Genomic DNA, 25,592 nt, shown 5'->3' on the forward strand with positions numbered 1-25,592 from the left:
GAAAGCATGTGTAAGATTCTTAGGTAGTAACTAGTTGACAACACATATAGAATCAAGAAAAACAAGAATGTAACATTTAGATTTGAGTCTTTATTGAAACATTTGTTCTTTCAGGTAATAATATAATTTCCTAGAATGCCTGATTCTGGAATTCAAATAAGCACACCATGGAATTTATCATACACTACTATAGAAAATAACTTGAGGAAAGAATCATAGAAGATATATTTAGAATGATGATTTTTTTTTAAAGCCAGAATGACACAAAGATTTAGGATTCTACCTTCCATAGTAGAAAAATATAAAGATGAAAAATGCTTCATGATTGAGATATATGTAACCTATATGGATGCAGTTGATTCAAGAATCAAATTCATTGACCCCAAAGGATATGAAATGATAAAGGAATTGATAGAAGGTTATGCAAAGATAATTCTTGAATTTGAGAAGGATGAAGAGTGTCCTATATGGGGCAGCTATGAAGAAAAAGTAAGATAAGTGGATAGTTAGATATATAACAAGGATATTAAGAGGAAAGTTGACAAGAAAATAGGTGAAATGTTGAAGGAAACTACTATGAACAAGGAAGAATTTAGAGAAGCTATGGACATAGCTAGAGAGATGAAAGCAAGTGGGTAGTCTAAAATCTTAATTGCAAAACCATTAACAATTGAAAGTAGATTTCTAGGTAGGTAAAACTTGTAATTCCATCCACACAGTCACCTCATTACACCATATGAAATAATTGCACCAGTACAACCACAATTGATCCCATCTTCACTAGTTCAACCTAGAGAAGAAGATGATGTTAGCATTGTAAAAGTTCAACCATCCACACCTAGAAACACAAGAAGATCCATGATATTAATAGAGGTCAAGAAAGAGGAAATAAAAAATCTTATAAAAAAAAAAAGTAAAATAAGTTGTCTCATGTCCAGGAAGATACAAAAGACTATAGTTACTTATGTGGGAAAGCAGAAAAAGAAGGATCAAGAACATGAATAAGATGTAGAGAAAGAGAAATTAGAGAACAAGAAAAAAGAACATAAACTCGAGGCTATAAGAAAGAGAAAAATGAAATGGAAGCCTAGGATAGAAATCATGAATAACATGATCATCAATGAAGGAAATCTCACAAACTTGAGTAAATACTACAATCTTTATGATAGTTTTGAGAAATTGAAGTTAGAGAGTGCCATAGTTAGATACATGATTTTTTAAAGAAAAAGTTTATCAATATTCATGGAGAAATCCCTAATGACTTGTATGAAAGGTTGAAAAATAGAAAGAAGAGAGTAAAGAAAGAAGATAAAACAATAATAGAGAGAATAGTAAGAAAACTTTTCCAAATTGAGAATGAAGAAAACTTCAAAAGAATAATGAGTAGCTTAGAACCTTTGTTGAGGAATAAAACAAGAACCATTTTGATCATGGGAGGAAATAAATAGAGGAAGTAGCTATCAAGATTATGATAGAGGCACATAGGACTTGAGAAGAAAAAATAGTTTCCAATTTTCCTAAGTCTAGTCAAGAAGAAGAAGAGAGAATAAAGTTAGGGGGATCATCTCCAACTCCTATTACTACTACATCAGACATAGAGATGAATGATGAAGAAGGTAGAAAAGAAATAGAGGTGACATCATCAAAGGCACCACAAAAAAAAAATTATTATAGAAATAATGAAAATTGATAGTGCCAACATCACTGTTGATGAATCAAAAGATCTTCTTAGGATTATGACCCCATTGTTGACAATTTGGTGGCCTCACAAGTTTTGAGGATGAGGGAAAGGAAGAGAAAAGTAAGAAAGGTGAAGAATTTATAAAGAAATAAGGAGAGGATAAGAAGAATGAGGATCTAAATACCTTAGTAGATGAACTTAAGAGGGTTGATAAGAAATTGCAAATGGGATGGAAGATAATTACATAAGAAAATTCTCATTTCATAACTCAATTGAGACATACAGAGAAAGAGAAAGAAGAAACAACTGTGTAATGAATTGAGAAATTGGTAGACGATAGTGGAAGAAGAGAAGATGAATAAGATAAGATAGTGATAGAGGAGGAAAGATTGAACAAAAATTAGAAGACAATCATAATTTATAGATTTACTTATTCACTCCCACAAAGGCACAAAGTTCAGAAAATCCTAACACAAACACACCAAAGACACCGATGGAATTGCTCTTAGAAAAATGATGAGTAATACAATTTTGACACCCACTACTGATCCTAAGATTGACATTTTCTGCCAAATAACAACGCTTTCCACCAGTAAAATTGTGGAGAAAACCAATGGTATAAAGAGGACTCAAGAAGTTCTTGAAAAAGTGGCAAACAAATTACAAGATATCATTAAAATAAAAGTCACTGAATTAGAACTTGAGAGGAAAGATGAAGAGGTAATAAAAGTGTTTAATAACAAGTTCAATCTCTTGAGGATATCACATCTACTAAGGCACAAGTAAAGCATGATGCACAATTTTTTGATATAATATGCAAGAATATCAGAGGAGACTTAGTAAGTCTTGACTATCAAATTAAAGAGTTAAGAAGATTCTTAGCTAAGGGAAAGACCTTGTATGGGTAGTGTGCCCTATCATACAATTTCATCACCAATATCATTGAAGAGCTGAAAGAAAAAGAGAAAAGCTACAAAGCATTGTAAATGAGTTATGAGAACAGATAGAACACTTATGATATTTTCATTGCTGAGAGAGCATCTCACTCTAAAAATTAGCCATTTTTAGAAGTAGCTATATCAATGCCTAAAGCTAAGGAATCTTATGAGAAATTTGTCTATTCAGAGTTGAATGCAATTGAAGTAGCATCTTATGGACTATGCACTCTTATCAATGTATCAGAAGCTATCTAAGACATATGGGAAAATGAATTCAAGAACCTGAAAAGAAACTTTACTGATTGCATCACACACATATAAAACCAGTCAGCATGAAGACAAGAAAGGTAGCACCAAATTTTTGACTCACCTTTGTCATTGATGTTAAAGGAGAAGTAATAGTAAGGAAAATTGTATATTGTATATGTAAAAGGAGGTATAAGGTAGAACATAGTCAAAGGGGGAGTAATATTGCAATAAGGAGATATAAGTATTTATAGATGGCATGTAAATAAATATGATCCACATTTTGACATATTGTATGGCCATGCGAAGAACTTCACAAATTTTTAATATTTGAGCTTTTGGGACTTACCAATTTTCCCATATGTTGCCATCAATGCCAAAGCAGGAGATTGTTGGTGATTTGGCTAAGAGGAGAGTATGAAATGTATTTAGGTTGTCAATTATGGAAACACATTACTTGTATGAAGTCATAATATCACAAACTTATAGTCTTGGGTTGAAGACTTAGAAAATAAGTATCATAGAGTTTATTTTTCAACATAAAGTTCACAGACAAAGTTTTGGCATGTGTGATGTTACCTAGTGATAGTATAGAGTGTTAGGATTCCATACCCAAGTGTGAAAATCATTATGAGTTGTATAGATAGAGACATTAATGATTGGAGGTATGCAAAAGTAAAACAAGACAGAGATAAAGAAAATGATATTTTAAGTCAAGGATTTTTTTTTAGAAAAACAAATAGTTAACTAATTATGGATGACATCCTATATGTTAACCCTATGTGAGAAAAAGTTAGTTTTACATTTTGTGACATTGTAAAAGCATGAAGGTGGACATAGAATAATAACTTGGTATAAAGGAAATATCTTTTGATAAAAAGTTGTGTGATGACTAAGACATTGAAATGATATTGTTTTGTGATATGAATTTGATGATAAGAGCAGTAAGAGATAGTATATGTGAGGATTGATGAGACCAAAATTTGCCTTTATTTTATGATGTTTAAGCTACTTTGTTGATACTCTATTTATCTTTGTTAAAACATTTGTGGACATATGTGTACTAAATCTATGATGAATCTATGGGGTAGAAACTATGCCATCTTTTTGTTAACATCATAATGTTTTTGACACTTGAGTGCCAACACACTTAATCATATTCCATATTGGATGCTGAGTACATCATGCATGTCGAGTGATCTTCATATGCCGAGTGAAGATCAGATGCCGAGTGAAGATCAGATACCGAGTGAAGATCAAATGTCGAGTGAAGATCAGATACTGAGTGAAGAACAGATACCGAGTGAAGATGCTGAGTGAAGATCAGATGTCGAGTGAAGATCAGATACTGAGTGAAGATCAGATACCGAGTGTTAACAAGTACCGAGTAACATAAGGTGCTGAGTAATACAATTTTGTTTAGTTGCCAAGCTATCCAGGAAATAGCATGTGCCGAGCATCAGCAATACTTCAGGAGCCAAGTAACTCAGTATATTAGCATAAGAGTTTGTAATTGCACAAACTATGATGCAAACAGTTTTTATAGCCGACATAAGGTAAATATCAAAGGATTTAATGATGAGATCAAATCTTTTATTTTTCCTATGCAATTTGCATGCAACCAATAAGAAAAATGCTAAAGGCATGCAACCAATCAGCAAAAGATAAGTATTGAGTGGAAAATGAAGATTGAATATGGATCGTAGATCCATACCTAACCCTAAATCTTCAAATGTATTTATAAGGAAGATGAAACTTCATTGTAAAGTGTAAGAGATGAGAGGTATGAGAAGATATACAAGGGTTCACAAGGAATTCTATTTTCAGAAGTGAGGATTATCAGATCACAAAAAGATCCAGATCAGAGAAAGTAGAACAAGTGCCTGCAATCAGCAATCAAGGATTGTAATCAGTTAGGTTTATTGTACCTAATACTCTCTAGCAATTGTATTAGAATGAAAATCCTATGGTGATAGGTTAGCTTAACAGCTATTTCGATAAATCCTTTAACTAGGTGATGAAATCCTTTAACAGGGTAACACTTCATGTTAAGTGTTTGAAAGCCTCTAACCAGGTCACTATTGACACAGTGTAAAGCCTTTAACAGGGCAAACCATCAGAAGTGGTTGAACAATATTGCTGCAGTAATTTTTGTGGGTATCATCCCCACCCCAGTTTTACCTTCTTATTCCTGGAGGGTTTCTGGGTTGCCAAATTCCAGTGTTAAGTGTTATTGATGCATGTGTTTTGTTACATGTTTATTTGATGTATTTACATGCATGCAATTTACTTTCAGTTAAGAGTTTTATTGGATAAAATATGATACTTATGATTCACCCCCCCCTCTCATAAGTACGCTTTCCATATTTGAATATTCCAACAATTGGTATCAGAGCTTAATCTAGGTTCTCTTAAGGAAAAGCCTAACAACTTGGAGGAAAAGATCTAAAGATGGAAGCTTTCAAACTTGGAAAGATCATTGAAAATCAGGTGATAGATGTGCAGCTTGCTTTGCATAGCTTGGAGGAATTCAGAAACAAATTGAGAAACTCATTAAAAAAGAGGAAGGATCTAGCCATACCTGAAAATGATATACACTACAAGGAGATTGATACCACCAACATATTTTCCAATGGAGACACTAAAGAGTTTGATGCAACAATAGCATAACTGATGGAGAAAAAAAAAATTCAAGCAGAGGAGATAAGATCTCTCAAGATGGAACATGAATCACAGGCCATAATGATATGTAAAATTATTGAACACAAGAAAAGAGTAGTTGAAGATAAAGTGATGTTGGAAAATGATAAAAGAAATCTTGCAAACAGACTTGAAGAAAAATGTACTGAACTGACAAGGATCTCAAACATGCAGATGGATAAACTTGCCCAAATGATGAACCTTCATCATGAACTCAATGTAAAAGATATTGAGATCTCCACCTTGAAGATGCAGAATGAACAAATGCAGAATGAATTGAATAGAGAAAAAGAGGTAGAAGAGAATCTCAACAAATCAAGTGAAGCAATCAAGTATTTTGAACAGTTGCTGAAATCACCAAAATCTGCCCACGATACATCAGGACTAGGATACAATAGCATTGAAGTTGGAGAATCATCAAAAAGTGCTGAACAAAGAAGTGACAAAGGTAAGAATTCAAAACCCACTTTTCATTACTATAATAAGAAGGGACATACAACTAATGTGTGCAGGAGTAGAAGATTCAATCAATCAAACATACCCAAAAGTTTCTATCACAAGTGTAACATGCAAGGACATATGACACAAAATTGCAGATCCAATGTCACAAGGACTCAAAGATTTGATGGACATTGTTATAATTGCAAAAAGTATGGACATAGGGCATTTGAATGCAGATCAAAACCTATGTGGACATCAAATCAACCAGCAAAAAAAAAAGGGAATGGAAGTCATTATCATTGGAATTACAACACTAGGTACAGTTGTCACTATTGTCAAGAATATGGACATATACCACAGAACTGTATAAGAACACATTTCAAAGCAAACTACAAAAGATGGTTGAATCAAACTACATGTTTCAGTTGTTTGAAAACTGGTCATATCAGCAGAAATTGTCCTACAAGATCAAAGGCACCCAAGACTGAAGATAACAAAGGAAAACAAAAGATTGATGTTGAAAAGATAAGAGGGCAAATGAATAAGACTTGGAAAAAAAAGGAAGAGTGCAACACATCAAGTGGAGGGATCACTTCACCCAATGGGTCAAGTGATCATAATTCAGAGGGATCACTTCACCCAATGGGTCAAGTGATCATAATTCATCAAACTAAGCACAAGAAGTACACAGGACTGATATACAAAGCTATATCATACATCAGTCCCAAGACAAAGAAGCTAAGCAAAGTGTAAATCTACATGAAACAAGATGTCAAGACAAAACATTAAATGTTGATGCCGAGGTGACTTTGGATACCGAGTTAAATTCAAATAGATGCTGAGCTCCCAAAAATGACTGAGCTGATAACTAATGCCAAGTTGAAAACTCCAGTGGAAGTCGAGTTAGGTCAAAATCTCTTTAGAAGTCGAGTTGGCAGTTGAGCATTCAATGCGATAAAATTAGGGTATATTATTGCAATTTCAATCAGTTTTTTGCATCGCAATCAAGAAGCAAAGGAGAAGAAAGAGAGCTGAGCAACTTCATAACAAGAATCCAGTATTTCAAGCAGATTGCAACCACATTCAACACATTTTTCATCGATCTAAAGGTATTTTTGCTTGTGCCGAGCTACATAGTTTTATACCCATTTGTTGTATAAACCCTAGTTCGCAAAAATGGCGTCAAGTTCAAATAAAGTCGAGGAAAAAGAATCTTTTGAAGTCCAATTAGTTTCAAATGAGGTGAAGCAACCTAATTTCTGCCCTATTCCCAAAGTTGCCTACAAAAACGACCCAGCCAGAGCTCTCTCCCACATTCCCCCAAAAGTTGTAATGGTTCAAGATGTGAGGAAATGTTATAATTGCAAGATAGGAGCTCTAGGAGACATGGAAATTAGACAAGCTTATGATAAATTATGTGTAGATAGAGTACTGAAAGAAGAATTTAAAATTGTTGAAAGGAAGGGTTTGACCCGAGTTTTAAGTTTTCCCACCATATTCAAAACTGAATGGATTAGACTTGTACTAAGCAGAATCCATGGTAGAAACTTGTGGTTAGAAGATATGCCCATCAAATTGACAAAGGAAAGTATACATAGAGTAACAGGGTACCCAACCCTAGATCGATACAAAACCCAAAGAGTGAATTGAAGGAGGTCATTGAAAGGAATATTGGTGCGCAATGGAACAAAAGAGGAATGACAATTCATACCATACAGGATCCACTAGTAGAATTTGCTGTTAGAGTCATTGCTCACAAATTCTATCAATCCAGTAGACTCAATAGTGTACCATGCATTGCAGTAGATGTAGGTTACAAATTGGTGAAAAAGGATCATACTTATGATCTTGCAGAACTGCAATTGCAACAGATCAATGAAAACCTAGTTGCCATAAGAAAAACAAAGAGCACACAATGCAAATTTGGAGCAATCCTAGTTTGCATATTCTTTTATGTACAGAATGAATTTCCTTCTTTTGGTAAAGTAGCATGGAGGAAGGATAGAACCATCATTGCACAAATTAATGAATATATAGAGAAAATGGGAGAAAATTTTGATACTTTGATGACAAGCTATTTTGAGGATTTCAAGAAATCCATGAAGCAAAGGTCAAGGATACCAGCTTCCTTAGTAGAAAAGCATACTAATGACATATGTTTCTTAGTTGACATAGATTTACTTACATTCAAGTAGTAATACCAAGGATAAGATGGCTAAGGCCATTTGGATACAAAATCAATATTGATGAGGCATCAACAGCAATAACTGCATTATTGGTAGAGGAAGCAAATAAAAATGCACCACATTTTGGCACCTATAATGTGGTAAGATCAAAAATAAATATGGAATTAAAAACTGCTTCTACATTAAAGAAGAAAGATAAATTAATCAAGAAGAAGTTTGGCAAAGAAATTGAGGCTGAGGCAGAAGAAGTAGAAGATGACAGTGAGGATGAAGATGAGCAAGAACAAGGGCCAATGGAACTAAGTCAAGGTCTTGGAGAAGACAAGGAGGAAGGTGCAGAGGAAGAAGAAGCCAAGGAAGCACTAACTGAAGCTGAGCCAAAGAAGAGAAAGGCAACAGAACAGCCTTCAGCCAAGCCCATATCAAAGAAAGCTACCACTCCATCACCTCAAAAGCCAACAACACGAGCATCAACAAGAGCCTCTACTCAAAAGGCTAAAGAGGAAGTTACCAAGAAGAAACAAGTCAAGGAATCACAAGAAGAGCTGAGGAAAAGAAGAAGGTATATACTGATGATGAAGAGCAAACAGAAAAGGTAAGCAATTCATCAGTTGATACCCTATGTAAAAAGATTGCAAATGGTGACTTGAATAATTTAAATAAAGTTGATTTTAGTAAATTTTCAAAAGAAGAACAAAATAAGATAGAAGAAATAGTGTATGGAATGATGGCACAGTTCAAGTACACTCCACTTGAACTAGATGGTCAATTGCCAAAAGAACTGTAAAAAATTATAGAAGACAGATGGCATTTTTGCTTAAAAATGGAGAAGGAGATGAGGGAATCAACCCTAGCTAGTGTATTGCTGGATTTGACCAAGGAAAAAATTAGCAAAGCAGTCAAAAGGCATAATAACAGGTTTACACCCAAATACAGGGCATTCTTTATACTTCAAAACAGAATGGAAGAGATTGTTCAAAGAACAATGAAATTGTGGAAGAACTTGTACAAAAGGATTGACGATTTTCTTGAGAAAGAATAGAAGGAAGAAGCAGCTATACCAATAGAAGAGAGGAGAAAAACAAAAGAAGAAGAAGAAAAGAAAAGAGAAGAAGAGAAGAAAGATGAAGAAATGAAAGATGAAGAGGAGGAAGAGGCACAAAAACAAGATACAATGGCAATAGCTGAGCTAGAAGAGCAACCAGATCAGAGTGCGCAAGACACACAATTGCCACCCCCTAGCCCTCCAAAAGCATCCATCTCACCTGTAGATACTATAACAATTACTGATGTTCCTGATACTTTTGGTCAAAATATCAATCCATTAACTGCAGAAGATCTGAAAAGAATTCTTGACCAATCAACACAAGCAGCAATATTATGTACAAATCTAGTAATGGTCAGTATAGATGAGTTACAGAAACTAGTAGAAAGTACAGTTAAAGATAAGGTGAATGCACAAGAACCACCTTCTATCACAACTACTAGTTGTCAATTTGAAATACCAACAAGTATAATTGATGCTGCAAGACAAAAGCAAAGTGCAGCTATAGAAAAAGGTATAGAACAAACAAGACAGACTATTACATCTGATCCTACAACACAAACACAAGGTGCACTTCCACAGATAACAATAATTGATCATGGTAGACAGAAGGAGGAGGAAATAGTAAAAACCCCTAAAGAACAGGAGGCAATTCAAACATTAATAAATTTGCCTACCTCGGGAACTCCTTCACACCAGCCATTGCAGATTTCAGTACCATCATCTAGTACTACCAAAGTTGCAAGGGTACTTCACTATGGAGACCCTGAATTAGATGAAGAGATAGTCATATCGAGCTATGACTCAAAATCAATAACCTTTGATCAAATCAATGAGGTGCAGGATACACTAAATAGAAGGAAAAGATAGGAAATACTTAGGAAAGAGTATAAAAATAAGAAAACACTTTATGAGATCAAGGATATCTTTATGGATGCCTTCAGTTTGCAATCACCGGATGAGTCAAAGCATATCACAGAGCAACTAACAGATATTGTTGACCAGGTGACAAATGAAGACCTAGAAACCAATGCAAAACTTATGGAATGGTCAGAAAGAAAATTTCAAGGGAAAGTGAATGAGAAAATATCAAGACAAATTGCATTTTCACAAGTAGAATTGGCAAAGCTTATTGATAAGGTGAAGAAGGTACTTGAGAATATATTCTCACTATATAAAAAGTTGTGTGATTTTTCATACTTCACACAAGAAACAAGCCAAAAGATACTGAGCTTGGAAAGAAATTTAAACATTTCAAGCATGCAGCTACCAAGTGATCCAGCTCAAAGTGAGAAGCATTTTGCTCAATCGCTTCACACTCACAAAGAAATAGCTGTCTTAACAACAAATGAGGCTAATATTAAGGCTAAAGTAATACAACTCCAGTCCTCCATTACCCCACATTTAGAGATACTCCATAAAGAGCAAGTATATGCTGAAAATGTACTCAAGACAGATCCAAATCTTTCTACAATAGATGGACTTATTCATCTTGCTGCCGAGACTGCTATCCAGCATAAGTCACTAGAAATTGCTTTGAACAATTGGGATGCAACTCTCAGAATGATTATGGAGGTAAATAGCACATTTTTGGCTAAATATGGTCTTAACCCTTAAACATTCTTTGACATAAGTGTCAAAAAGGGGGAGGTACAGATCAAATAAGAGGAGATATAGATCAAAAAGGGGGAGAAACAGATTAATAAGAAGAGATACAGATATGAGATAAACAAATACAAAGGAGGAGCATTGATATATAGATAAGGCACAATCAACTCAGGGGGAGTTACAAAATTTTTGAGGTATATATTGTGAGATTGTAAGTCACAAATTTTGATCAAAGTTCTCAATATGTACATACCAATCAGATTAAGTAAATGTACTTATAAGGTCAGTTAAGTGTTTTTGTCACTCATGTCAAAGGGGGAGATTGTTAACATCATAATGTTTTTGACACTTGAGTGCCAACACACTTAATCATATTCCATATTGGATGCCGAGTACATCATGCATGTCGAGTGATCTTCATATGCTGAGTGAAGATCAGATACCGAGTGAAGATCAGATACCGAGTGAAGATCAGATGCTGAGTGAAGATCAAATATCGAGTGAAAATTAGATACCGAGTGAAGATCAGATGCCGAGTGAAGATCAGATGCCGAGTGAAGATCAAATACCGAGTGAAGATCAGATACCGAGTGTTAACAAGTGCCGAGTAACATAAGGTGCCGAGTAATACAATTTTGTTTAGGTGTCGAGCTATCCAAGAAACAACATGTGCCGAGCATCAGCAATACTTCAGGAGCTGAGTAACTCAGTATATTAGCATAAGAGTTTGTAATTGCACAAACTATGATGCAAATAGTTTTTACAGCCAACATAAGGTAAATCTCGAAGGATTTAATGATGAGATCGAATCTTTTATTTTTCCTAGGCAATTTGCATGCAGCCAATAAGAAAAATGCTAAAGGCATGCAACCAATCAGCAAAAGATAAGTATTGAGCAAAAAATGAAGATTGAATATGGATTGTAGATCCATACCTAACCCTAAATCTTCAAATGTCTTTATAAGGAAGATGAAACTTCATTGTAAAGTGTAAGAGATGAGAGGTATGAGAAGATATACAAGGGTTTGCAAGGAATTCTATTTTTAGAAGTGAGGATTATCAGATCACAAAAAGACCCAGATCAGAGAAAGCAGAACAAGTGCCTACAATCAGCAATCAAGGATTGTAATCAATTAGGTTTATTGTACCTAATACTCTCTAGAAATTGTATTAGAATGAAAATCCTATGGTGATAGGTTAGCTTAACAACTATTTTGATAAATCCTTTAACTAGGTGATGAAATCCTTTAACAGGGTAACACTTCATGTTAAGTGTTTGAAAGCCTCTAACCAGGTCACTATTGACACAGTGTAAAGCTTTTAACAGGGCAGGCCTTTAACAAGGAAAATCATCAGAAGTGGTTGAACAATATTGCTACAATAATTTTTGTGGGTATCATCCCCACCCCAATTTTACCTTCTTATTCCTAAAGGGTTTTTGGGTTACCAAATTCCAGTGTTAAGTGTTATTGATGCATGTGTTTTGTTACATGTTTATTTGATGTATTTACATGCATGCAATTTACTTTCAGTTAAGAGTTTTATTGAATAAAATATGATACTTATGATTCACCCCCCCTCTCATAAGTACTCTTTCCATATTTGAATATTCCAACACTTTTGCTAATATTATATATGGTATGCAGTATTTCAGATAGTTATCAAAATGTGTGTTCTTATATTTGAATTTAATTTGATAAATGTTTATTTGAAAACATGTTTTGTGTTATAACTAAGCTGTTAATGAAGACTGAAAGATGATTGGAGGGATTCAAAAGCTAAGCGTCAATAACATTTAAAGAGAAGAGAACACTAAGGAGCAACCACGGTGGAGGAAGTTGCAACGGTTCCAAAAGACATGATAGCGAGTAGAGAGGAACTATGAAGACTTATTACCTTCTCTGCATTTTCTCTATGGTGAGTAGATGTTCAGACTTTATTATTCCTGCCTTAAGTCATTATTCCTTCTTCCCACCTTCAGTTGTTATCTTCTTATTTTCTCTCTTACAAATTTTAAGCTAGGTCATTTACTTTTCTATTATGAAATAAATGGTGATTTCCTATATATATAGGAATTGACCAAAGTGTGTTAAGTTTTAGAACCAGTTAGAAGAAATAGTTTTTGAGAACAAACTATTAACTTTTACAGTTGTGTTTTTATAGTTTTATGTTATGTAATAAATTTCTAAATTGAATGAAATAGTTTTTAGCTTTTATCTTGTGTTAATATTATAGAGGATCCAACCAAGGGGGCCCACTTGGAAGGTGGATTAGATTAGAATAGATTTATTTCCAAGCATTCATAGTATCTTAGTTAAAAGTTGTGAGTTCCTTCCTGTAGCATCATACTTTGTGAATGTTCCTGCAGCGTATGTGAGAACAGTTTTAGTGGATGAGCCAAGTTGGAATATTTGTTATCTTTTCATTGTATTTCTAGTATTCATAGAGTTAAGTGTGTTAGTTTCCTACAATAATAGTGTAATTTCTTTTCCTTGCATTTTTACTTTCCTGCAACATAAGCTTAGTGAATCATTAAGAGACCTAGTGCACATATTGTGCCGACCATTTCAAGTATATGTCCCTGGGTTGATAAAATTAAATGCACCTCATAGTGGGAGAAATAGTCCTTAGTTTGAATATATCATTCCTAAGCAAGGCCTAGTGCATGACTATGATACACCTATTGTGAGGTGGGTCATTTTTGATGTCGTTGCCAGGGATGGTGTCAAGCTAGGAGAATTTTTGAGTCATAGTTCCTAGATAAAGTTTTAAAAAAAGGAAATCTCTAGTTTGAAGTTTCTTTCACCAGTGTGAATAGTTTAATTGCATGCATTGAAGAGGAAGACAATGAGATGAATATGGTAGATTTCTTCCACAATAGTCTATTAATTTGAACATAAAAGTTGAAGAAGAAGAAGTTGAGTTACCTTTTAAAGATGCAAGCCCTATTTTTCCTACAACATCATTATCAAGAATTGAACCAATAGATATATTTGGTCTTCAACCCTTCACTAAAATATTGGCTAGTTTTCTCGACAACACTGCTCCGAATCCACCAATTGTTAATCATTCAATGTCTCTTTTCAGTAGCAACCTCATAATCTGATACCTTCAGTCATGGCACAACCTACTTTTCCATTTCCTCTTCCAAGTCTTGTAACCAATGCTAATCTTAAAAACATACCTCCCACTGCTCTTCCAAAGTTCTATGGCCTTGCATCTGAAGACCCTGATACTTTCTTATTTGAATTTGATATCCTTTGTCATAGTTTTGACTACAAAACTGATGCCCATAAGCTTAAGTTGTTTCCAAAAACATTAAAAGAATCAGCTTTACAATGGTTCATGGGCTTAGGAGCTAATGCAACAAGAAGTTGGGATGAAATGCAAGCTCTATTTTTGGATAAATATGAAGAATATTGCAAAGCATCTAGTTCATAAGGGGATGATATCTTCAGGATATCACAGAAGGAGGAAGAAACATTGGAAGACTTTGTTTCACATTTCTTATACACACTGTAAAAGAACCCTTAGTATACATTGTCTGAAGATTCACAAAAACTAGTCTTTCTGAGAGGAGTGAATGATGATTGTCTAGAAACATTGGACTTGATGGCTGGTGGTGATGTATATCAAGCTTCTTGGGATGATCTCAAGAAGATCTATCAGAACTATTCAAGGTCAACCTTGAAGAAAGGCCGAGCACCTTGTTCCATAGTCACTAAAGGAATCACTCAAGGCATTTTGAAGCTTGAGATATCTAACCTATTGTCAGATTTCAAAAAAGATATCATCAACGATGTTGCTACACATCTGGATATAATGACTGAAAAGAAGAAACAAGTAGAAGCTGAATTACAACTAGCTAAGTACTGTCCTCATTGCTAGAAGCAAAAGCAGGATTGCCAATGTAAATTGGTCACAAGCATAGAGAATCAACATCTTCCAATTGAGTATGTCAAGATAGATGGAGATGATGAGCAAGTATTCTTTGTTGCTCAACATTGACCATGGGCCCAATGTTAAGGTATGCCTCAAGACCCCTTGCAAATTTCAAATTCATATGGTAATTAATGGCAAAACCATAATTTCCAAGGTCTTCCACAAAATCAATGCAATTAGAACAATGCTGGGAAAAATAATCCACAACAATCCCAAAGGCCTCAAAATTCCCAACCACCTTGGCCTAATTGACAAAGTAACCAATAGCCACAGTACCAACAAAACTACTGACAAAACTAGCAAAACTAATGGCAACCACCCCAAGGGAATTGGTAGTCTACAAACCAATGGAAGGGATCTCAAAAATGGCCTAACCAAAATATTGGTGCTCTACAATTACCCCCTCCAGTTCAACAACCTTCTTTAATGCCACCACCTACAAATCCTGGACCTTAAAAGCAAACACAATTACTAGGACAACCTCAGCCAAATCTAAATATACATCTGAGATCTAGTACAACTTTACCAACACTTAAACTGCCTCTTATAACTGAAATACTAGATTCTCTTGCAACATTAGAACCTTCAGTTGCTGAACCTATTAACTCACCTTATGTCACCATGTCGACCCCAACTCAACCAAAAATAGAACCTCCTTTTCTAGAAAAAATGATACAAAAGAAACCTGAACAAATTTTTGACATTGTTGAATAGTTAAAAAATATACATGTCTAAATACCACTGTTTAAAGCTATTAAGGACATTCTAGTCTATGGAAAAGCTATTAGGGAAGCGTGCTTGAAGATACCTAAAAGGAAGAAGAAGGACCCCACCATAGTCCATGTTGTGGGACAATTGTTTGACATTATGCTAGGGAAAGTGATTACACCAAAATATTCTGATCCAGGTTGTCCAATAGTGAATGTCAACATAAATGGTCAATTTGTTAAAAATGCTTTAATAGACCTTGGAGCTGCTATAAATGTTATGACCAAAGATACCATGAAGAAGTTGAAAATAGAAGGACTAAAGGCTACACCAACAATTTTTTAGCTTCTAGATAGTTCTACTATCACCCCTGATGGGATGATAGAGAACATAGTTGTAACCTTAGATTCTCTGGAGTATCTTGTAGAGTTCATGATTTTATCCCCTAAAGTTAATCTATCTAGTTATCCTATCATCTTAGGTAGACCATGGTTAGCCATAGCTGATCCAAATATAAGTTGCAGATCAGGGAATATGACTATATCAAATGGCCAAGCAACAAAGCAATTTGATTTATATCCTGCAGCCCAACCATTACTAGACTTGAGTACATCTGTTTGGCTAGATTTAGGAGATGAAGAAGAAGAGTTAAATTCTATAGTGCAACTCATGATGTTGCATAGACAGTCTTTTCTAAAATTACAAGAAGAAAATTTAGTACTTCAGAGTATCCTCACTAACACCTGTGTGGTAGAAAAAGACGTATCTGAAAGTTTTGTATTAGAATTGATCACATATGAAGAATCTGATAAGAATTGTACTTTGCTCAAAGAATCTGAAATTCTTTATCCACTTTTACCTTGTGAATTAGAAGCAAGTATAATTTTTGAAGCTGCTATGATAGACTCCACTACTACTGTTGAATTGACTAAAGGTCATAAACTCCATGTTAACTCCAAATTAACACCCACACAAATGGAATAGTTAAAATGATTGCTTCAAAGGCATGAAAATGCCTTTGCATGGGATTATAGTGATATGAAAGGGTTGAGTCCTACATTATGCACTCATAGGATATACATCAATGAAGTTTGTCTACCACTCCGTGAACCCCAGAGAAGGATAAATCCAAGCCTTAGAGAAATAGTTAAAACTAAATTGCAGAAATTGCTTGATGCTGGTTTTATTTATCCTATATCTGATAGTAGATGGTGTCACCCCTGGTTATAGTGCCTAAAAAGGGAGGAAAATGGAGAATCTATGTAGATTATAGATAATTGAACAAGGCTACTAAAAGGGATCATTTTCCTTTACCATTCATAGACCAAGTTTTGGACACATTAGCTAGAAAGAAGTATTTCTCTTTTCTAGATGGGTATATCAGTTATAACCAAATCAATATTGTTCCTGAAGGTCAAGATAAAACAACATTTATGTGTCCATGGGGTACTTTTGCATACTCTATTTTACCTTTTGGTCTATGCAATGCTCCTGCAACATTTCAAAGAGCAATTATTAGTATTTTTGCTGATATATCACATGCTTGTATGGAAATCTACATGGATGACTTCACAACATTTGGAGTCACTTTTGAAGAAGAAATGGTGAATGTTGAAAAGGTTTTGGTAAGATGTCAAGAACATAATTTGGAACTTATCAGTGAAAAGTGTTTCATGTTCATGCAGGAGGGCATCATACTTGGTCATTTCATATTCGCTATAGAAATACAAGTGGATCCAACTAAGATAGAGATAATTCAAACATTGCCCATACATACAAAATCAAAAGATGTAAGATCCTTTCTAGGTCATGCTATATATTATAGAGTTTCATAAAAGATTTCAGCAAAATAGCTAGTCCTTTGTATAAGTTACTCACAAAAGAAGCTGAATTTAGTTGGACATCCAAATGTGATGAAGCCTTCCTGCAGCTTAAGAAACTTCTAACCACAGCCCTAGTTTTACAAAGCCCTGATTGGAATTTTCCTTTTCACATATATACAAATGCCTCTGATTATGCCATAGGTGCAATCCTAGCACAACATTCCAAAAATCTTGAAAATGCCATCTATTATATCAGTAAGAGCCTTCATGGTCCAGAGCTAAACTACACTATAACTGATAAAGAATTGCTAGCAGTAGTTTATGCCATCAACAAATTTTGGCATTACATAACTGGCTATTCCATATTTGTTCATATTGATCATGCAACAATTAAATATGTCATGAACAAACCTGCTATAATAGGTAGATTAGCAAGATGGTTACTATTGTTGCAAGAATTTGATATAACTATTGTTGATAAGCCTAGAAAAGCCAATGTTGTAGCTGATTATTTATCAAGAATCCATCATGATGATGTTGACACTACTTTGGTCGATGATGCATTATTAGATGAGCATTTGTTTCATATTACTGTTCAAACTCCACGGTATGCAGCCATTGCTAACTACATTGTAGCCAATAAAATCCCTACACTTTTTTCTTACAAGGAAAGAAAGCTGTTTGTAGAGAAAAGTTTTTGTTTCTTCTAGATAAATAATCTCTTGTTTTACAGTGGACCTGATCAAGTTATGAGAATATGTGTGAGAGAAGATGAGACATATGACATTCTACATGCATGTCATAATGAACCATATGGAGGACACTTTGCAACAAAAAGAAAAACTTTCAAAATTCTGACAATTGGTTATTATTGGCCTACACTTCATAAAGATGCAGTCAACTATACAAGAAATTGTGATCAGTGTCAAAGTATGTACCGACCAACTAGAATAGATGAAATGCCTCTTAATCCTCATATGGCATTATCACCATTTGAAAAATGGGGAATGGACTTCATTGGTCCAATTGATCCTCCATCTAATGGGAAGTCCTATATTCTAGTTTGCACTAACTACTTGACAAAATGGGTTAAAGTTAAGGCTATGAAGCATGCCTGTGATGAAAAAGTTGTTGAATTCCTATATAAAGAGATTTTTACTTGCTATGGTGTACCCAAAGAGCTAGTCACTGATCAAGGTGCACAATTCACCTCTAATTTGATCTTAGAATTGATGAAACAATATAACATCCAACACCAAAAATCTAGTCCTTAGCATCCAAAAGCTAATGGAAAAGTAGAGGTTACAAACTGGGAGCTGGAAAATATTCTAACAAAAAAAGTCCATTTGCACCATTGGGATTGGACTAGCAGATTACAAGAAGCTGTTTGGGCATATGTACAGAACAACCTAGAAGACTACTACATGATTCAAACCATTTGAGCTCTTGTGCGAAAAGGTTGCCATGCTTCCAATTGAATTTGAACATAAAAATTTAAGGAAAGCCTTAGCATTGGATATTGAACTTCTTGTAGCACAAAGAGAAAGTTTTTTGCATCTTAACTCTTTGGATGAGATGCACAAAGTTGCTTTGGAACATACGAAATTGATACAAAAATAAAAGAAACACTAGCATGATTCTCATATTATTAGTAAACAATTTCAAGTTGGTGATTGGCCATTATTATATGATTCCCGATTCAAGGATATGCTAGGGAAGTTGCAAACAAGATGGCTAGGATCATATGAAATTAGTTATGTCTTTGATAATGGAACTATTCAACAAAGTACCATTGATCTGTTACCTTTCAAATTGTTAGTCAATGGTCACAGACTCAAGTTATACAAACAACCACAAAAAAGTGGATTTCCTACATCAATTCCAACAGCTGAATTCAAATACAACTCAAGTAACTCTTCCTACAACTGAAGGTGTCAACCTTCTGATTGCTCCTCTTCAACATTAATTTTTTTTTGCATGCTCATAATAATGACTTTATGTTCGCATCAAGTTCATTTTTCTATTCACTTTTTCTTTCCATATCATCTCTTTACCTTCCACCCATCCACCTCATCTCATTTCTTTATCTTCCATCCACCCAGTTTCCACGTCATCAAATTTTCCATGTTTTCAATAAAATTCTTCAAAATGCTTATAGATGCTACCACTGATATTATTTTTTCCATCTTTTGGTATGTGCGACAATCAAATTAATAGGTATAACATTTTCAAATTATATTTCATTTATAGTCCATAGATTTCGGTAATTATATTTAATACTGCATAATCTATATAATGGCAGTGTTATGCCAGTCCCTTACCCGTATTGAGTCTGACAAGTGAGGACACTTGTCTAAATTTAGGAGAGGGCAGGGAAGGTCATCATATCCAAAGGCATGTCTAATTATCCATGATGATTTTCTAAATCTTCACATTACCCTTCATTAATAAAAATTTATTGCCATAATTATGCAAAGTGAGGTGTTTTACTCCCTATTTTTGAATGATTTTTTGTGTCAAGCTGTGATGTGACCTACGTTTAATTTTTTTTTCATCCGAACCCTGTTCCAAATGATTCTCACACAAATTTATTATTTACCTTCATTCAAAACTTAATTATTGTGCATAAAAATTTGTTATGACATTTAATTGCTTCCTAAAACAAAGAAGAGTGACGAGTCTAAATAATAATGCAATAGTTTGAAGCTTGAATCCAAAAAGGGAGAAAATAGAGAAAACAGAAGAAGTGTTAAGGAAATGGGTGGGTAGTTGCAAAGGAGAGAGCCAGTAGAGCACACTGTGTTTCTCTCAGACATAGAAGCTGTAAGAAGGTTTAATGCATGTGGATGGCTAGGGTGTTTCTTGAGTTTAAATGCATATGATGAAGAGGCAACTGCAAAATTTATAAGGACATTCGATGAGGGAGAAGCTTCTATTTGGGGCTTAACAATAGTTGCAATAGAGGAGCACATTGCTGAGGTAACTAGGTTACCTGCGGTTGGAGAACACTACCCTAGCACACATGACACTAGGTTAGAGAGAGCCCAATTTACCACGCTGCTTGATCCTCAAATGGATGTCACAAAACAAGGGTGCAAGAGAATGTCATTGCAGCCACCATACAATGAATTAGCAATGCACATAATCATGTATTTTACATGTGAAGGAAGATTTTCATACCTACATACACATCATTTCAAGCTACTTAGTTGTGTAAGGCATAACCTTGTTGTGAATATTTTGAATTTCTTATATAATATGCTTTGCATTAGTGTAGAGGAGACTCAGAAAGGAAAAGAGAATTCTATTACTCATCATGCTTTAATTAAGTTGTTAATAAAGTGGTTGCTTAAGGATGTATCCCCCTTAACATGGGATGAATTTGTGCAACTTAAAACCCTATAACCCTAAGCTAGCCCTAGTGAACAACATAGTAAGGAAAATGTAGCTCCCACTAGTGAGCTTGCCAAACAAAACATTCAAGAAGCTGAAATTGAAAGGACTCAAGGAAATGAACAAGAAACTACCCCTATTCAAGAAAATGTGCCTCCACTTGTACAAGAAATTCCTAAACTTGCTACTAGCAAAGATAAGAGGAAACAAAATCTGGTAGAAGAAATTTATGTTCAACAAGAACCAAGCCCTACAATTGTGAAACAAAAGAGAACAAAGAAGGGTCCTGCAGCAACTGCTCCTATAGCAGAAACACCCAAGGGGAAGAGTAGGTTAAAGGTTGTAACATAGGAAAAAAACCCCTTTAAGAAGAAGCCCTAGAATGAGAGGGAAAGTTTCTAAGGATCATATTTTGTCTAAAACATCCACTAGGGAATCCCTTGTGCAAATTGTTTCCAATCATTCTCCCCCTCATCCTAAGATTATAAGCACTCCTGATAATCCTACTAAAGAGTGTAGGGAAGAAATTAGAGAAAATCTAGATGATACCCCAATAGACTTACCATACACCTCCAGTTGTAGGGATGAGATAGTTCCTGAATATGTTGATCCAAACACTGCCTTAGTTACACATAGATCAACATGGATCACTAGTTTAGAGAACATCTATGGTAGGAACAAAGAAAGAGGAAAAGGGATCATGAAGAAGACCACAATGCTATCACATTATAGAAACTACTCTTTCAATTATATGGATAGTATTTTTTTACCGAGGTATTATGGAAAGAAGAAAAGAAAAATATGAATAAGATCATAGTCTCTCAAAATGAGGAAATTGCATAATTAAGGGAACAACTAGAAAGCCAAAAACTGCGCATGGACCATGCTCTTAAGCTAGCTAACTAGGCCCTTGCTTGTAGGCCACCACCTAGAGTTTATGCTCTCTACTTGAAAGAGAAATTTCTTTTGTTTCAATTAATGTTAACTCTCAAGAATGTGAATGCAAAGTTTAAATCAACGCAAGAATTTTATGGACTGTATCAGACTCTGCCACCATGGCAGCATAACTTATTGTGTGAATCATATGTTTGTAATTTTGTTATTCCTTCAGAGACTAAATGGAATCCCTTACTTTACATAGGAGATGTACACCTAAAAGTCCTTATGTCATGGATGTCCAATGAAGCGAATTATGACAGGTAGTTGAATAACTACAGGGATGAGGAAAGAATATAACCTTTACCTTTAAGAGCAAAAAGTAGTAATTCGGATGAAATGCTTAGGGATTGGTTAACATTGACCTATGGAAAGAAGAATCCAGAAGTGAGGGAGAAGATATTTGCTTCTAGAACTAAGATTTATGATGAATATGAATATTTTCCCTACTTTGCATTTCAAAGAGCCAGGAAAGGTGCTAGGAGTAGGTGGGCTAGACTACCTAAATCTCTTAAGAAGTCAGAACCACACAACCCTATTAACTTGGAAGCAACACTTAACAGAGTTCCAAAATATTTAGTATTAAGGAAGTAGCCCAGACCGGAGTTGTGGTGTCCCTTAACAATGCAACCTCCAATGTTCTTGTGGCCCTTGTATGTAATTAATGTTGACAGACTTGAAAAATTGCAGGAAGATCACAAGAGAGAAGTGTGGGAGAGAACCAGAGGATTTGACTACACTTTTAAGAGTAACAAAAATGGAAGAACATAAATTGGAGAGTTTAGGTCACTAACAAGGAAGTGCAATGCTTGAGGACAAGCATTAGTTTGGCAAGGGGAAATGATGAGACCAAAATTTGCCTTTATTTTATGATGTTTAAGATACTTTGTTGATACTATGTTTATCTTTGTTAAAACATTTGTGGACCTATGTGTACCGAACCTATGATGAACTTATGGGGTAGAAACTATGCCATCTTTTGCTAATATTATATATAGTATGTAGTATTTCATATAGTTATCAAAATGTGCATTCTTGTAATTTAATTTAATTTGATAAATGTTTATTTGCCAACATGTTTTGTGTTATAACTAACGTATTGATGAAGACAAAAAAATGATTGGAGGAATTCAAAAGCTAAGCATCAACAACATTTAAAGAGAAGAGAACACCAAGGAGCAACCATGATGGAGGAAGTTGTAACGGTTCCAAAAGACACAACAACAAGTAGGGAGGAACTATGTGTATGCACACTAAAATGGTCGCCTAGACTATGGCCCCCCATTATTCAATTTATCAATTTATCAAATTTCTTGAATCAATGGTTTGCAATATTTTATTAAATCAATTATCAAATTTGATTATTTTATTTCTAAGGTTGATCATTTTATCCTAAGTCTTATTTAATTAAAAGAAAATCTCCTCTTTTAATTAAATAAAATAAGTCCCCATTTAATTAAAAGAAAACTTCTCTTTTAATTAAATAATTCATCTGCATTTAATTAATTAAGAGAAAAACCCCTCTTTTAATTTAATTAAATATTTCCTATTTAATTAAAAGAACTTGCTCTCTTTTAATTAAATAAAATATCCCACTTAAATCTCTTTTTGATGAAAAATGAGTTAAAACAAATAAAAAATAAAATGAATCTTTTCTTATTTTCTCTACACTTAAATGCACATATTTCTAAGTGGGAGTTATCTTTATCCTCTTTCCACTTTCTTCTCAACCACTCCTCTTTTCTCATTGGTGGATTTTTGTCTCACATGGATAAAACTCTATTATCCCATATTGGTTGTGAGAAGCCTCTCACCTCCATAATTTCCTTTATAAGGGAGAGCCCTCTCCTCATTTTGAATACTCATTATTGAAGACCCATTATTATACTATTGTTATGTTGTAGGTTTGGAGAGTGATTTTTGAAGAAGGAGTTTTGAATATTAAAGCTTTTGTGAAGAACTTCTATCTTCTTGTCTCATTCTCTCTTGCATGCATGGCTTCCATCATCACGATCCATACTTTGATTTTCATGTTAGCTTAGATTTTGCATGGATAGATTAGATCTTGCTCTCATAGATTAGATTTGCATTGTTATTTCTTTTCATAGATTAGATTTCATTTCTTACATTGTTTTGCATTTGTATCATTTAGATTAGATTTTTTATTTTCATTTGCATGCATATTTTTGTATCCTTGAATCTCTTGTTTCATGGTGTACTTGCATGGGCATGAATTAGGTTAAACTGAGGGCCTCCATTGCAAACCCTTGCACTCCATGAATAGAGAGCTATGAATCGCCATTCGAGACCTCACTTTTGAGAAATCTTGGATATAATGACTCATAGAAGCGTGTCCAAATTTTAGGCATACATTTTTGGTGCCCACCATGGGGCAACCCACCTTTGCTTGCTGGTTTTTCTGTAGATCTATTTGTAGACTCAAAGAAACCCTAGATTTCAAAGATTTGATCGTATCTTTCAAAAACATGTGTATTTTGATTTGAAATTTTTTGTGTAGGGCAGTGATATATCCAAAAAACTTTTGTCCAATTTTTAATTTTTTTTGAAACATTTTCGATCTTTTATGATATTTTCTTAATTTTTCATAAAAAATCATTTTCGAGCGTAAATCAGCACATTTTTCAAAAAAATTTATAGTTTCAGAAAGATCTCTAAATTTTAAATAGAGTTGGTTCTTTTTGTTTTGATTTTAGAGGTCATATTAGGAGTCAATAATTTGATTTGCAAAAACTGGTCTATTTTGACAAAATAACTCCCTAGGGCACAAATTAAAAGATCTTTTCAAAATTTTTGCATTTTTGGAAAGTTCTCTAATTTTTGATAGGGTTTACTTTTTTGTATTTTGAGTTTTGGATACGAATTCATATCATGTAGATCCAATTTTTATGACTAAGTCAAAAATCAATTTAAAAAAAAAGGCATTTAATGAATAGTTTGCATTTCATTTTTACAATGAATCAATGCATAATGTGGGCTTTCATTTGGGTTACTTGCTGATTATCATCACTCTGAAAAATTATATTTTCAGATCTAACCTTGGTTTTGCATGAGTTGACATATATTGCATATCTTGTGTTTGCTTGTTTTGTTTGTTGCGAGCGAGCGTTCAAGCGTAAACAAAAGGTACAACAAAGAAAAGACGCATTGCAAGGATTACTAGGTATTTTGTTTGATCTCTGAAACATTTAGATTTGGGATTAAAATTAAATCTCTCATGTGTTTGGCTTGAGTGTTTTACATGCTTTCACAAAACACATTTCAATTGATGCTCTTAATGGGAAATGAATGAACATAGATTTGCTTTCATACAAGTTTGTGTAAGTGAATGCTTGTGTTTAAACCTTAAGTAATTCTTGGTTCCAATATCAAATATCTCATTAAGTGATTGAGGGCATGGATTCATTCCTTGTTTACATAGGGAGTTGAATGCACCACTTTGTGGACTCACTCTATGTTTACTTGGAAAGTTAAATATTCCATTCTTCAACCCTTTTTCATTTGTCAGTAGTATTGATTAGCAGTCTTAGATTACTTGTGATTGATCTAGATTGCTATCTTGTGTTATTGGACCTACTAATCCGTCGGCCCCTCATTTTTGCCTTGTGGTTGCAAGATTAGCGCCACATTAAGGGGGAGGGGTCTACAGGAAGGAAGCGTTAATTGCTCCACTAGGCAACTCTTTTGTGCTTTTTGGAACTCACTTGTTTTCTAAGGTGTGGACTCACTTTGAGTTGGTGTGAAGAGTTAAATGTTCCACTTTTGGACTCACTTTGAGTTTTTTTGAAGGGTTAAATGTTCCACTTTTGGATTTTCTTCACATTCTCTTGAAGGGTTAAATGTTCCACTTTTGGACTCACTTCGCATTTACTTGAAGACACTAATACATTTGGCATCGAATTGCGATGGCTAAGTGTCATAATTGCG

The sequence above is a fragment of the Cupressus sempervirens genome, chromosome 4, assembly GCF_028749045.1.
Source record: "Cupressus sempervirens isolate cs-2001-9-10 chromosome 4, ASM2874904v1, whole genome shotgun sequence".
Lineage (NCBI taxonomy): Eukaryota > Viridiplantae > Streptophyta > Pinopsida > Cupressales > Cupressaceae > Cupressus > Cupressus sempervirens.